This window comes from Pteronotus mesoamericanus, unplaced genomic scaffold (genome assembly GCF_021234165.1).
Source record: "Pteronotus mesoamericanus isolate MK-2021 breed Mesoamerican mustached bat unplaced genomic scaffold, CSHL_Meso_final contig_40, whole genome shotgun sequence".
NCBI lineage: Eukaryota > Metazoa > Chordata > Mammalia > Chiroptera > Mormoopidae > Pteronotus > Pteronotus mesoamericanus.
In genome coordinates, this window is record NW_026555150.1 from 13,875,525 (window position 1) to 13,892,287 (window position 16,763).

The following is a 16,763-nucleotide window of genomic DNA, read 5'->3' on the forward strand; positions in this document are numbered from 1 at the left end:
CGTGAGAAAATCGAGGTGTATGGAAGTCCTACAACCAAGGAATTAAAGAAGCCACATTCATCCAGACGGGTAGAGGGGTGGAGAAGCAGAGATGCGCAGAGAACCATGGAGACGTGGAGTGGCTCAGAGAGGTACAGAATGTAGAATGGGCAGTCCCACACCCATGTGTGGTGGATAAAAATCAGGAGGGATACCTTGGGAGAAAGGGATCCTAGCTCCACACCAGACCACCCAGCTCAGGGTTCCAGTGCCAGGCAGATAAGTTCCCATCACTTCAGGCTATAAAAACCAGTGAGGGTTGGGGCAGTGGAAGAAACTGCAGGATTTTCAGGACTTTCCTCTTAAAAGGCCTGTAATGCACTTACGGATGGCGCAGACTCACTCCCTCTGGGCTTCAGCACCAGAACAATAGCTGGAAGGGCACCAGTGGCATATAGGGAGAAAGTGAAGTGACTGGCATCAGGGCTAGTGCTGACAGACAGCTTTGTCCTGGACAAAACCCCAGAGGCAGGCAGTGGCATTGTCCCCTCTCCAAGCTCTCTCTCACACAGAGCCACAGAGCAGTGACATGGGTTGCTCCACCCTTGCAATTACCTAAGGCTCCGGCCTATACAATTTACTGGTGTGCTTTTCTACAACAGGCCGCAGTACTAAAAGAGGAGGTCAAAGCAGCTCTACCTAATACATACAAACAAACATAGGGAGGCTGTCAAAATGAGGAGACAAAGAAATATGGTCCAAATGAAAGAACAGAACAAAACTCCAGAAAAAGAACCAAGTGAATGGGAGATAGCCAACCTATGAGATGCACAGTTCAAAACCCTGGTTATTAGGATGCTCAAGAAACTCATTGGGTACTTCAACAACATAAAAAAGACCCAGGCAGAAATGAAGGTTACCCTAAGTGAAATATAGAAAAAAATTACAGAGAACTAACAGTGGAAGGGATGAAGCCAAGAATCCAATCAATTGATTTGTAACCTAAAGGAGGACAAAACATTGAATCAGAACAGCAAGAAGAAAAAAAGAGTTAAAAAAATTGAGGATAGCATAAGAAGCCTCTGGGACATCTTAAAAAGTACCAACATTTGTATCATAGGGGTGCAAGAAGGGGAAGAGAAAGAACAGGAAATTGAAAACTTATTTGAAAACATAATGAAAGAAAACTTCCCTAATTTGGTGAAGGAAATAGACATACAAGTCCAGGAAGCACAGAGAGTCCCAAACAAGATGGACCCAAATAGGACCACACAGGACACATCATAATTAAAATACCAAAGGTTAAAGATAAACAGAGAATCTTAAAAGCAGACAATTATCTACAAAGGAGTGCCCATAAGACTATCAGCAAATTTCTCAAAGGAAACTTTGCAGGCTCGAAGGGACTGGCAAGAAGTACTCAAAGTGATGGAAAGCAAGGACTTACAACCTAGATCACTCTATCCAGCAAAGCTATCATTTAGAATGGAAGGGCAGATAAAGTGCTTCCCAGACAAGGTAAAACTAAAGGAGTTCATCATCACCAAGCCCTTATTATATGGAATGTTAAAGGGACTTAGTTAAGAAAAAGAAGATCAAAACTATGAACATTAAAATAGCAATAAAGTAACAACTATCTATAGTTAAATCTAAAAAAAAAAAACAACTCTAAGCAATGAAGCGGAATAGAAACAGAATCATTGATACGGAGATCATTTGGAGGATTATCAGTTGGGAGGGGGAAGAGGGAGAATGGGGGAAAAGGTACAGGGATTAAGAAGTACAAATTGGTAGGTACAAAATAGATAAGAGGATGTTAAGAACAGTATAGGAAATGGAGAAGCCAAAGAACTCATACGTATGACCCATGGATATGAACTAAGGGGGGGATGCTGAAGGGAAGGGGGGACTGGGTAGAGGGGGGCAAAGGGGAAAAATTGAGACAATTGTAATAGCATAATTAATAAAATATATTTTAGAAAGTAGTAAAACTTCATTTATTTAAAATGCTCTGTCACTCAGACTTTTCATTAATTTAAACAGATGTTCCCTATCTCTCAATATATTTCCTTATCCAGGGATAATTGGTTTATTCAGCAGCATGGACCAAAGTTGTTTAAAGTAGAATTTGTGAGCATCGGTGGATATGCTTAAAGAAATCAAAAAGTAATATGTCTCAATAATAAAAATAAAGTAAAAAAGTAATATTTCTGGAGAGATGCACAGAGAGATACTCAAGAAGCTGTTAAAGGGTCTGTGTTTGTAGAGAGAACCCAGTAAGCTGTGTTAATTAGCCAACATTAGAACTTCCCTGCATATCTGATCTACTTGTCTACCTTAATAACTAGTAAATGGAGGGGTACTTGAGATTTTCAAATATATTTCATATGCGTTTTCTTACTGGAGGCTAACAATAACCCTATGAGGTAAGCACGGGAGGCATTATTTTCTCGATTTCACAGAAAGAGAAAACAAAACAGAGTTTAAGTAACCTGCCCAAAGGTCCACAGACATACCATGCGGAAGCTAGATCTGGTACTCAAGTTTGTTACTAACAAGTATGTGTGTCGGTTCTTCTGCTGAATTCAATAAACATGTATGGAAAAGCGAGGTAAATGATCTATGAGTAAATTTAGGTAGAAGACACAGTACTTGTCTTGAAGGAGCAAGTGGAAGAAGAGAGACAGACATGTAATACAGGGTAATTACTGATATGCTAGAGGGACACCTACATGCTGAGGGGTCCTTAACCCATACTAGGGCACGGAGCAGGAAGATGCAGATTCCTCAAAAGAGATGCTACTGAGTTAAGGACAAGAGGGGTAAGCCAGCCCAACAACACTTTTTCTGGCCCCTCCTAGGATGGTTCTTGTTGTAGCCCTCCCTAACAGTAGTTGGAAATTAGCTTTTCAGCCTAAGTTCTTGTGCAGCACCACACCCTACATGTCCCTCCAACCCAAACTGGTATACCTCAGTCTCAGGTTAGGATGGCTTACTCTAGCTTCTGCTGAACAGCTCTGGGTCTGAAACTGTCCCTTGAAGCAAGAAGGGGGACAAAATGGGCAAATGAGTGGTTCACACCAGGGTGGTTTAAAATCTATCTGACATGTGGATCAGTGAAATATTAAGGGGGCAAAGAGTTGGAAGCTCCTGTGACCCTAGAACAACAAATTCAAATGTTTTCCTTCAAGGGGAGATAAAACCTCCTTGTAAAGTCAACAAACCCAATGATCAAAGTGAAACTCACATAAAAGAATAAAAATTCATTGGCTTGAGAAATTGGGAAACTGCAACTGATTTTAATGACCTCTCTCCCTTTCACAAAGGTTAATCCAACGGTAACAGAAAGGACTTCAGAGCATAGGTTGACTAGATTTGACCTGCACTAGACCCAGTCTGGTTTCCAATGTAGGTAATTTTGGAAGATATTGAAGACAGGAAGGCCAGCCAGTAAATACCCTTAGATGCAAATAACTCTCACTTAATCCCCAGTAGACCCAAATGTCCACCTTTTGCACCAACCAGGACCAGGGATGTGGATTTTAATGATTTTTGCAGGAGAGAGGAGAAATAAGATAAAAGTGAGAGGAAGTGGGTGAAGCTGTGTTCCTGAAGAATGAAGAAATGGGTCATTGAAGGGACCTAAAATCAGGCCTAACTCCATCTATTTTCCAGTAAAGAATTCCAACAGCTGTTTTTCTAGGCTTGCTTTCTTGGATAACAGCAATCATAGCTACCATTTCTTGAGGGCCTACTGTGCTCCGGCATTATACCCTACATTTCACAATCTCTCCGAATCCTCTCAACAATCCTTTAAGGTAGAAATTAATAACTCCACTGTACATAAGGGGAACCTGAGCCTCAGATAAGAGAAAGCTAATATATCCTGGAGCAGAAATCCCCCAAAGTTGTGGGCTGAAACCCTCTAATCTGATGCATTTTATGATTGCTATGTAACTTTAAAATTTGCTTCTGTGTGCTTTTTGTCAACCCCCAACTTCTTGGCTATATTTCTATCAGTAAAAATCATCAAAGAAACTCAAGCAATATTTTGCACTTGCTTAAGTATAGGAGGGAAGGACAAAAATGGAGAGCTGAGCTACTTTTATTTTATTTTTTAAATACTAAAAAAATTTTATTTATTGGTTTATAGAGATAGAGGAAGGGGGAGGGAGGGGGAAGGGGGAAGGAGAAAGGAGGGGGGAAGAGAGAGAGAGGGGAAAAAGATATCAGTTTGTTGTTCTACTTATTTACACATTCATTGGTTGAATCTTGTATGTACTCTGAGCAGGTCAAACCTGCAACCTTGACATATCAGGATGACACTCTAACCAATCAAGCTACCTAGCTAGAGCAAGCTGAATTACTTTTCTAAAAATTTTTTAAAAGATATTATTGTATTGTTTATTTTTACAGAGAGGGGAAGGAAGGGAGAGAGGGGAGAAAAACATCAATGTGTGGTGGCCTCTCAAGCGCCCTCTACTGGATACCTGCCCCACAACCCAGGCATGTGCCCTGACTGGGAATTGAACTGGTGACCCTTTGGTTTGCAAGCCAGCACTCAGTCCACTGAGCCACACCAGCCAGGGCAGAATTACTTTTAAAGGAGCTCCCAAAAGCTCATACTATGTAGAAACAACTGGGGCCAGTGGCAGTAAAGAAACTGCACCTACTAGTCATTTTCTGTATCCTGCAGGGAAGAAAAAACACCATTATAACCACAATGGTCACAACACTAAGGAAGCTGGAGGGGTCTAAGAGCAGGGCCATGGCAGGAGGCTTCCAAAAAAGAAGCTTCCCTAAAAGACCTCTCCCTTTCTTTCCAACTCCAAGTCTTAAGAGGTTGTTTTCTTTGGTGCTCAGCGACCAACTATGAGAAATAACTCTTCTGGGCCAGAGTAATTGATGAAAATATTTTGGGTCTCTTTTGTTTGTGCAGGTCAGAGGCGTTCTGATGAAGTGACACTGGTATCAGTAAAGGAGACTGACTGCCTGTCTTATCAGGAGGACATCAGGAGACTTGTTCTGCCCAGCAGCCTTGTTTCAATCAATTCTCCACCTATCTAATATGCTCTCTGAGGGGTGAATATAAAGTAATGACAGATTCCAAATTCGTAAATATCTATCAAAACCATGTTATGTTACTGTCCAAATCATGCTGTGTCCATCCATGATTCTTACATTACTTAAAATATTCCTGGAACTCCTCTTTGGAAATCTCACTTAAAAACTACATATCACAGGAAATAAACAGCCCCATTATTTCATCCTCTCACCCCAAATGGACCCCAAGTACAATATAATGAACCTGCTTGATCAGCCCGCCCCCATTCAATAGTTTGGTTCCAGAAGAATTATACATATTTCCAAAAATTGCACTTTACCTTTACAGGAAGAATGGCCTGTACCTCCTCATCCTTGCCATGGACAATTACTTTGCCTACTTGACCACACTACACTGATGTGACAACATCAGGAACAGCTGTATTTTATGCAGTGCCTACGTGCCAGAGCACATCTTCAAACCAACCCTGTAGAAGTATCAGTATCCCCATCTTACACATAAGGTAACAGAATTTGATGTTAAATGACCTGCCCAAACCACACAGTCAGTATCTGAACCAGGATTACAATCTCCATCTGTATCATTCTAAAGACTGTATTCTTCCCAATGTGCACCAATCACCTGGGTCATGTTTTCTAATCTCTCAGGCTCTTCTCACTGTACTCCTCAGCTTATGCCACTGATAATCAACTCGTTGAGAACCAACAACTTGCAGGCTGCAGGCACTGGCCATATGCCCTCAAGGCTTTTCCCAAAGAACATGTAGAAAAGTGTTTTGAGGACTGGCAGCATCAGTGAAATCAGTAAATGACCCACCAAAGCACCTGCTTTGAAGTAGGCAATATTATTCAGAGGGTATAGAAGCTCTAGTATGTTACCCTGGCCGGTGTGGCTCAGTGGATTGAACGCCAGCCTGTGAACCCAAACGTTGTTGGTTCGATTACCAGTCAGGGCATACACCCGAGTTGCACGCCAGGTCCCCAGTTGTGGGTGTGTGAGAGGCAACTGATCAATGTATCTCTTGTACATCAATGTTGCTCTCCTTCTCTTTCTCCCTCCCTTCCCGTCTCTCTAAAAATAAATAAAAATCTTTTAAGAAAAGCTATAGTATGTTACATTAATAATTTTTAAAGCAATCATAGTTCTTCATGGAGCCATCTCTTAAGGCTTCCCAGCTCAAATAGAAGAGCTCTGGTGCATGGAGGAATGGAAGCAAGGGGAATGAGCCTTCCCCCTCAGAACTACATTTCAAAGAGGATATTGTGAAGTGATATTTATCTGTTAAGGGTATAAATATGCTGGAACCTGCGTTGGAGATGTCCAAATGCTCTCCATATAATTAAATGTCCAACTGAATGCAGGTAAGACTGGTATAAGTACTAATAGGATACAATCTGCTTAAAGTAATAAGCTACCTGGCCTTCAACAGGTGGCTACAGACATCACTGTTGAGCCATGGAAATGTCTCCTCCTGCTATTTTAGACATGACAGTCGACAAGTGCAATGCATCCTAAATGTGGCACACCACATTAAGCTGTCAGTTAGTAGGATAAACTGGATTTTCCTCACTCAATTCTGAAGGTAGAGCTACTATATGTGACACCATGATCTTAAAGGATAAATATCACTGTATTGCCATAGAGTAGGTCCTGAAAATGGCTGTCACTACAGACTACTTTTGAGATAAGTGTATGATAAAAATATGCCAATCTAAGCCCTTAAAGGGATCATTACATGGGGTTACACCCCAAATTTCTGTCTTACCTTACGAGGATTGGAAAAAAATCTTTAGCTGCCATAAATATTTCATGTTATACCAAATTAAGTTATTTCCTACATAATCCATTTTCCTTCAAAGCTTTTCTGTGAACAATCTTGACTTATTCAAAGCAGGCAGAATATGTAAACTGCCAAATTAGTAAGCAGCATTATACTTCAGCACTTTCATCTAAGGCAAACACTCGAGCCAACATTGCAGGTCCCCAAATCAGACAGAATGAAGTGTCATGTTACAGCTTCTAGGAAAACAGAATGAAATGAAATCCAAAAATGTCTGAGGGGGACCAAGAACTGTGAAGATAGTGATACAACAAATACTCTATCTTCCCAGCATTTTATAAGCATGGAATCCTGCAGGATAAGTGGCAAAGAAAGAACTGGCCATGAGAAGAAAGAGCTGGGATGTTGAAGACTACACCTCAGTTTCTAACCCTCAAACCACCATGGCAGAGTAACTCAGAAAAGATACTTAGCCTTGGCTCCAGTATCCTATTAGTCTGCTTTGTGCCTAAACAAGCTTGGAATCAAATGACTTTAGCACCTGACTCAGCACCATTGAATATGATTTCTATTCTACATTGTTTACTTTCCTTCCTATGGCCCCTTCTTCTTGGCCCTGCTTTTTTTTTTAATCTTATATATTTCCTTCTCTACTGGTGTTTCCATTGGCTGTCCTACATTTAAAGTTGTATATACACTGCCTTGATTTCTGGAGGAAAGCTACCATATAAATCTAAAAGACAAATAAACAAAACCCAAACAACAAATAATTAATGACTTATTTTAGCAAGAGATCTTGGGAGCTATATATAGCAATTGCTGCATATCACTGGCCTCTTCTGATATGATTGTAACGATCTGTGTATAAGTATCTGAATATGTATACACTCCAGCATACAGGTCTTTTCTTGACTTAATTCCTTCACCACCAGATTGAAGATTCTGAAGGTCTTTTCCTTTTGGCTATGTAAATCAGCAAAAGAATTGTTAGTGCTAGAAATTGGTCCTTCCCACTCTCAAGTCTTCAAAACATAGTGTTCTTAAAACAACTGCATTACTATAAGTGGAACTTAATCAACAAAACAAGAAAGCAAGCAAAATATAACCAGAGACATTGAAATAAAGAACAAACTGACAGTAACCAGAGGGGAGGGGCAGAGGGATAATGGGGGAAAGAAAAGGAGGGTTTGTCAAGGAACATGTATGAAGGACACATGGACAAAGACAAAGGGGGATAGGACTGAGGGTAGGGAGTGGGGATGGGAGGGGAGGGGAGAGTGGGGGGGGAATGGAGACAACTGTACTTGAGCAACAATTTAAAAAATAAAAAAAAAATAGAATCAACTATTCTCTCTTACCTTTCCTAGATTATAGGGGGGTGTAAACTATTTTGTTCATCTCTCTCTTTAAAAATATCTTGTCCATATAAGTAATTGCATGTTAAGGGTTCTCTTGATCACTCCCACTTGATGATATGCCACAGTCTATTCCTCCAACACAGGAGATGAGAAAAATAATAGTCTTTTTACCCTACTTTTCTGCATTCTCTAGAAGGTTTTGAGACAAGAACAAAATCTGAGAACTGAAATAACTGCTTTGTATATGTCTGATCTTGACTTTCCAATTAAATACAGACATCCTGGAAGAGCATTACAAACATTGGAAGACGTATCAGTAGAAATAAGGGAGAATTCATAATGACACTGGATACACTTAATTTCTTAGGTGAAATGGAAGCAAGATAGGAAAGAGAAGAGATACCTTCCCTACAGTTTGCTCCTGTGGATCTCATGGAGATTATTCTCTAATGCCAGGTGAACCATATATTCATTCCACTGAGAGTCTCAGAGTTGTCTGAGAAAGTGAAAAATGAATACTGAGTCATAATCAACAGGAGTGGTTATGTAGAACCACAAGACAGAATACAACAGCAGTATTCTGGAGACAATATCAGAATCCAGGCCCATCCAACCCAGCACCATGACAGAGGAGAGTCAAGACCAGCTTAGGACAGAATCGCAAAGGGAACTAAGGCATCATGCCACAAAGTAAAATACACGTAGTCATATATGCAGAACTGATAAGCCTCAACGCTGCCAAGGAATTATAAACCCCTACAGGAGGTGAGCTGATTGTAGGAGAGGCTAGTTGATCACACACATAGGACTGAGAAAAGAGACTCAGGGAGGAATAATTGCAAAGACATATAGAGATGAGGCCAGGTCAATGAGAGGCTAGCATTTAGGTGGCGCTCAAGTATGATGGGGATGGTAGGCATGACAGTTCAGCTGTCCTGTTCTCATGAGCCAAGCTGAATTCAGAGGCGGCTGAAGAAACCTGATAGAGCTATAGTTGCTCAGGTTTCATAAAAAATGGGTAGAAAACAAAATGTGCTGTACCCATACAATACAATATTATTTGACAAAAAAGTAATGAAGTAATGATACATGCTACAATTTGAATGAAGGTTCAGAACATTATGCTAAATGTGATTACTTCTATATGAAAAATTCAGAAACAGAAAACAGATTGTGAGTTACCAGGTACTGAAGAAAGGGGGAAATGGAAAGTGACTAAAAATGGGTAAAAGGCTTCTCTTTGGAGTGTCGAAATGTCTTGGAACTAGATACAAGTGATGACTGTATAATTTTGTGAATGAATTAAATGTTACTGTATTGTATAACTTAAAGTGGTCAATTGTATGTTGTGTGAATTTCAACCTCTATAAATCACACAAATGCTCAACACAAATAGGTAGAGCCTCTGCTGTGATGCCCCCGAGGGGAAATCCTTGGACTGCTGAGGAAGGGTACTGGTTGATTGTTTCCCTCTCCTCCTTCTCATTAAATTGTAAACTCCTCAGCAAGGGTAGGCACTGGATTATACTTATCACTGTATACCCCACAGGGCTTAGAATACAGTAAGTACTCAATTTTTGTTGAATGAACCTAGAACATAGATGACATATTAGAACACCGAACAAGTCTCAATAAAATTAAGAAGATTGAAATCATATCAAGCATCTTCTGTGAACACAATGCTATGAAACTAGAAATCAATCAAAAGAAAACAACTGAAAAAACACACAAACATATGGAGGCTAAATAATATGCTTCTAAACAATGAATGAGTTAACAATGAGATCAAATAATAAATCTAAGATATCTTGAAACAAATGAAAACGGGAACACAAAAACCCAAAATCTATGAGACACAGCAAATGCAGTCCTAAGGAAAAAATTCATTGCATTTCAGGCTTACCTCTAGAAAAAAGAGAAATATCAAATAAACAACTGAACTTTACACTTAAAGGAACTTTAACAGAACAACAAACAAAGCCCAAAGTGAGTAGAAGGAAGGAAATAATAAAGATCAGAGATGAAATAAACAAAATAGAGTCTAAAAAAATTATATAAAAGATCAATGAATACAAGAGCCAATTCTTTGAAAAGATAAACAAGACTTACAAGCCTTTAACCAGACTCATCAAAGAAAGAGAGAGGAGAGAGAGAGAGAGAGAGAATCCAAATAAATAAAATCAGAAATGAAAGAGGAAAAATAAAACTGACACCAAAGAAATACAAAAGGATCCTAAGGAAATATTATGAACGTCCCAACAAACTGACAACCTGGACAAAATGGATAAATTCCAAGAAATGTACAATCATCCAAAACTAAATCAGGAAGAATCAGAGAATCTGAATAGACAGATTACACTTAGTGAAATTGAAGCAGTAATAAAAAAAACTCCCAAGAAACAAAAGCCCTGGACCAGATAGCTTTACAGGTGACTGACCAAATGTTCTGAGAACTAACACTTCCCCTTCTGAAACTATTTCAAAATATTCAAGAGGAAGGAAGACTCCCAAGCTCATTTTACAAGGCCAGCATTACTCTAATTCCCAAACCAGATAAAGACACTACAAAATAAGAAAACTGTAGGTCAATATCCCTGATTAACATAGATGCTAAAATCCTCAAAATAAATTACCAAACCAAATATAGCAATGTAACAAAAAGATCATACACCATTATCAAGTGGGATTTATTCTAGGAATGCAAGGATGGCATAACTTTTGCAAATCAATAAATGTGATTCATCATGTAAACAAAATGAAGGATAAAAACCACATGATCATATCAATAGATGCAGAAAAAGCTTTTGATAAAATCCAGTACCCATTTATGATAAAAACTCTCAGCAAAATGGGAATAGAGGGAATATGCTTAAACATAATACAGGCCATGTATGACAAACCCACTTCCAGTATCATACTCAATGGGCAAAAACTACAAGTGTTCCTCTTAAGTTTGGGAACAAGACGGGGATGTCTGCTTTCACCTCTCTTATTCAACATAGTACTGGAAGTCCTAGCCACAGCAATCAGACAAGAAGGAATAACAGGCATCCAAACTGGAAAGGAGAAAGTGAAACTCTTTATTTGCAGATGACATGATACTGTACACCAAAGATTCCACCAAGAAACTACTAAAGCTGATAAATGAATTCAGCAAAGTAGCAGGATACAAAATTAATATCCAGAAATCAGTTGAATTTTTATATGCCAATAAAGAACAGAAAGGGAAATTTAAAAAAAATCCCACTTACAATTGTTTCAAAAAGAATAAAATACCTAGGAATAAATCTAATGAAAGATGTAAAAGGTGAAAGACTTATATGATCTGAAGAGAAACTAGAGTATAACCAAAGATGTAAAATACCTATACTCAGAAAATTATAAGACACTGAAGAAAGAAATTTAAGAAGATACAAACAAGTGGGAGCACACACCGTGTTCGTGGATAGAAATAATTAACATCATTAAAATGTCCATACTACCCAAAGCAATCTACAGATTCAATGCAATTCCTATCAGGATTCCAACGACATATTTCACAGAACTAGAACAAATATTTCAAAACTCTAAATGGAACCAAAACAGATCCCAAATAGCCATGGCAACCTTTAGAAAGAAGAACAAAGTTGGAGGAATCATGCTAACTGATATGAAACTATACTACAAGGCCATAGTAATCAAAACAGCATGGTACTGGCATAAAAACAGACATAGAGACAATGGAACAGAATAGAGGGCCCATAAATAAATCCATGTTTTTTTAATCAGTCAATAATTGACAGAGGAGGCAAAAGACATACAATGGGCTAAAGATAGTTTATTCAATAAATGCTGTTGGGAAAATTAGACAGATATGTGCAAAAAATGAAACTAGACCACTTTCTTACACCACACACAAGAATAAACTCAAAATGGATTAAAGACTTAAATGTTATACTTGAAACCATACAAATCTTAGAAGAACACATAGCAGTAAAATCTGGGACATTTCTCGTAGCGATATTTTCCTGGTATATCTCCTCAGGCAAGGGAAACAAAAAAAAAAATTAACAAATGTGACTACATCAAACTAAAAAGTATCTGCACAGTAAAGAAAACGACCAACACAATGATAATACAACCCATTGAATGGGAGAATATATTTGGTAATGATACATCTGATGAGGGCTTAATACCCAAAACTTAATACCAAAAATACAAGCAATCCAATTTAAAAAAATGGGCAAAGGACCTGAATAGACACTTCACTAAGGAGAACATATAGGTAGCCATTAGACAAATGAAAAATGCTCAATGTCACTAACTATCAGAGAAATGCAAATTAAAACCACAATGAGATATCACCTCACACCTTTCTGAATGGATACCATCAATAAATCAACAAACAAATGTTGGTGAGTATGTGGAGAAAGGAGAACCCTCGTGTACTGTTGGTGGGAATGCAGACTGGTGCAGCCACTGTGAAAAGCTTTATGCAGTTACCTCAGATAATTAAAAACGGAACTGCTGTGTGACCCAGCAATTCCACTTCTGGGAATATATGCAAAGAAACTCGAAACACTAATTCAAAAGAATACATGTACCTTTATGTTCATTACAGCATTATTTACAATAGTCAAGATCTGGAAGCAGCTCAAGTACCCATCAGTGGATGAGTGGATAAAATAGATGTGGTATATTTACATAACAGAACACTAGTCAGCCACAAAAAGAAAATCTTACCTTTTGCAACAGCATGAATGAATCTGGAGAGTATTACACTAAGTGAAATAAACTACTCATAGAAAAAGTTCGATTTGATTTCACTTATATGTGGGATCTAATAAACAAAATAAAGTAACAAATAAAATAGAAACAGACTCATAGATACAGAGAACAGATTGAGAGCTATTGGACGTAGGGGGGTTGGGGAGCTGGGTAAAAAAGGTGAAGGAATTAAGCAAAGAAAAAACTTATAGTAACAAACAGTATAGTCATTACCATAGGGAAAGGTGGATGGGGGGAGGTAGAAGAGAGTATAGGGGGGTAAATGGTGATGCAAAGGGACTTGACTTGGGGTGGTAAGCACACAATACAATATACAGATGGGGCATTATAGAATCGTATACCTGAAACCTACATAATTTTATTAACCAATGTCACCCCAATAAATTCAATTAAAAATAAAGACAAAACAGTATTTTTCTCTCCAAAAATGGGTTTTGAACATGTATAAGTTTAAATAGTTTCTCTGTTATAGTAACTTAACAGTAAACTATAATCAATACTATGGGGTTTACATATAGTATCAAACAATCCAGAAGAAGAATGAAAATTTCAGTCAATTATCCATGTATTTTACCTAACAGTTCTAAAAAAGTGTTTGAGAATGTATTTATTAAATTGTTCCTTCTTCATACCGGTATTTTCAGTGCCAATGCAGTTACCCTACTTCCATGGGTTCTTTATTTTTCTCTTGGTTTCAGGGATTCTCTAAGTGAAATTCTTTGTAGTACCATGAAGGCAAAAGATGGATAACTTTGTCTTGACAGTTATAGAAAACCTTTGCCCACAGCTTACATTATGGCTTACACGAAAGAGTGTATCTCACATAGGTCAAGCTTGCTAATTCGAAGATTTAGGCTAAATCCTGGAAGTCAAGGTTTACCTCAAGCCAAGATGGGGTGATAGGCTTATATGGTATACCCTGAGACTGGATCTGTGAAAACACTCTCTTCATTCATATTTCAATTGGTTAGATTCATAAGAGGTAAAAATTGAAAGGATGTATATTATGACCTTATTTAGAGGGATATTTACTTGTTTAACCCTTTAAAAGTTGAGAGATCTGTACATCCAGAGTAGGAGGATATAAATGGCTCTGATAATGCAGCTGACCTGGATATTTATATTTTCTTCAGTGTCAGCATTTTTCTTTTAGTCAGGCATCTCTGCCAGCAAGTCGCATTCCCTTTTAGGATCCTTGAACTTCATAAATTTTCTTGACTAAAAGTAAAATATTTTCAAAGGAACACAAACCCAACCCATAAAGATAAAGTTACAACCCATTTAGCAGTATGAAGTTGCAACTGTTACTTAAGACTAAATTGGATGAGAAATCACTGAAAACCTGTGGAAAGGTTTTAGCTATGGATGACAAATGCAGCACAAAGTTAATCTCTATAAGTGGTACAAATAGAGGGCATGCATGTCCTCAGGCTACAGAACTTCATATTATTAAATGTATATTACTAAGTAATTTTTAAAAATCTAGTTTGACACTATTCCCTAGTCCCATCATTCCATCAGGTCAGTAATTTAAGTATGGGTTAATCACAATCCGAGTATACTAACCATGAAGTTACCTCCTGGATTACATAACCCTTATTCTGTCTACAAATATATTTGATTTCATTCCTTCCTTCCTCCTTTTTTACCTCCCCTCCCTTCCTTCCTTCTTTTCTTTCCTGGATAGTATTATGTATATCAACAATAAAAGTTGTTTGGAAAAAATAGATTTTTCAGAAGTATAAATAAAAGTTTGGAATAATAGCTTTTCTCCATACCATAATACTTATTTTTATTATTTTGTTCAATACACCAAGATATTTGAAGCTAGCATATTAAACAAAAAAAAATTCAACCAACCGGGCTGTAGTAATGGTGCAAAAGTACATTTGGGTAATTTTTGGACTCATACGAATTTAGCATGCTTTGGATTCCACCATTTTATAGAAGAGGCCTTTCTTGGTTCCAGGGCCACATCCTTCACAATAGTATACTGAACATGAAGTAGTTTACATGAACAAAATTGAATTTAAAAAATCCCACTAATTCACAAAATATAGGCGTGGGCAGAAATTCTTTGGAATTAACTAACACAGGATATTCTGCTATATTAGAAGATATGTCCAATCAGGTTACAACATTTGCTCTCAATAATTGCAACAGAGAAACCAATATTAGTGACTATATAAATATTTGATTATATTAATAAATAAACATATTGCAAACTAAAATTTCCTTTTTAATAAGAGACCATGGTTAGAAAATATGCTGCTTAAAACAAATTACTATTCAGGAATTATTCATATTTCACCAGATTAACATAAGTCACTGGCATGGTTTCTCATCAAGTTTATGCAAGATCCATATATTTGACCTTTGGACATTTTCTTTTTAAATATTATATTGTATATACCTGCTTTAAAGCATCTACTTAAAAAATATTTCATTTATTTATTTTGAAAGAGAGGGGAAGGGAGGGAGAAAGAGAGAGAAAAACATCGATAGTTGCCTCTTGGATGTACCCTAACTAGGGACCAAACCCACAACCCAGGCCTGTGTCCTGACTGGGAATAGAAGAGGTGATCCTTTGCTTTGCAGGACAATGCCAAACCGACTAAGGCACACAGTTTAGGGTTAATTCATCTATTTTTTATAAAGCCAAATATCAGATGCCTTTCTTTGACAATTTAAAAAATATGTCAAAATAGGTACATTTTCATGATTCTACTTAGTACCTGAAGAGCTTATAGGATGATAAATACACACTATTCCTCCAGAGTGGAGTTGGCTGCCTGGGGCCACTAATCCCTCCAGCCTGATTTGCATTTACGCCAGGGATGTCTATCTCCATGCAATTTCAGTACCTCACAGCGGGTGACGTTCAACCTCAGTCTCATTGGCACCTTGTTCTCATTGTCCCACATCAGTAAAATAGCTTAGTTGAGAAACAAACTATTTTCAGGTATGTGTTTTACTTTACATGGGGAAGAGGGACATAGAAGGTAAAGGGATAAAGAAGAGAAGTAACCTGCCCTGGCTGGTGTGGCTTAGTGGACTGAGCATTGGCCTGTGAACTGAAAGTTTGATGGTTTGATTCCCAGTCACGCACATGCCTGGGTTTTGGGCTAGCTGGGGGGAACCGACTGATGTTTCTCATCCTCTTTTTCTCTCTTCTTTCTCATCTCTCTAAAAATAAATGAATAAAATCTTTAAAAAAAGAAGACAAGTAACCCGAATTTAACTTGTAGTATATACCAATTTGCTATGAGCTTTAGATTTATGACTTACCTGAAAGTTACCAACACCCCTGCGAGATACTCTTCCCTTACAGAAGACCTTGAGCCTTTCTGAAGGAATTAGTACCCATCCAAAGCCATACACAGTAAATAGCACAACTGAGATGCAAACTCATGTTCATCTGGCTCCAAAGCCTTCCTCTGTCCATTACATTACTTTGCTATATAATTCCATTTAGCTTCATTATTAATTATCCTATGTCCTGATGTTGGTTCCAACTACAATGTAAGCTCCTCAGAGCAGTTAACTTGCCTGTCTTGTTCACCCTCGTATCCCTAGCACTTAGCTTGGTGCCTCACATATAGTAGTAGCTCAAAACATAAATGTTGAAAGTATGAATGAATGAATGAGGAAAAAACACACATATTGTCAGAGGTAGAGGGCCTCTAATCCAACCATATCATTTTTTAGATGGGGAAACTAAATTCCAGAGAGGTTAAGTCACTTGCCATAGGTTAAGCAACTAATCCATGAAAGATTCAAAACTTCAGTTTGGGTCTCTTCTGTATTGTCCTCT

At 38.0% G+C, this 16,763-nt stretch overlaps 1 protein-coding gene across 1 annotated transcript in view; it reads right to left on the reverse strand.

The window, feature by feature from the left end:
* Positions 1 to 16,763, reverse strand: part of GPC3 (glypican 3) — a 456,600-nt gene that overhangs the window by 121,476 nt on the left and 318,361 nt on the right. The gene's annotated exons all lie outside the window — the stretch shown is intronic.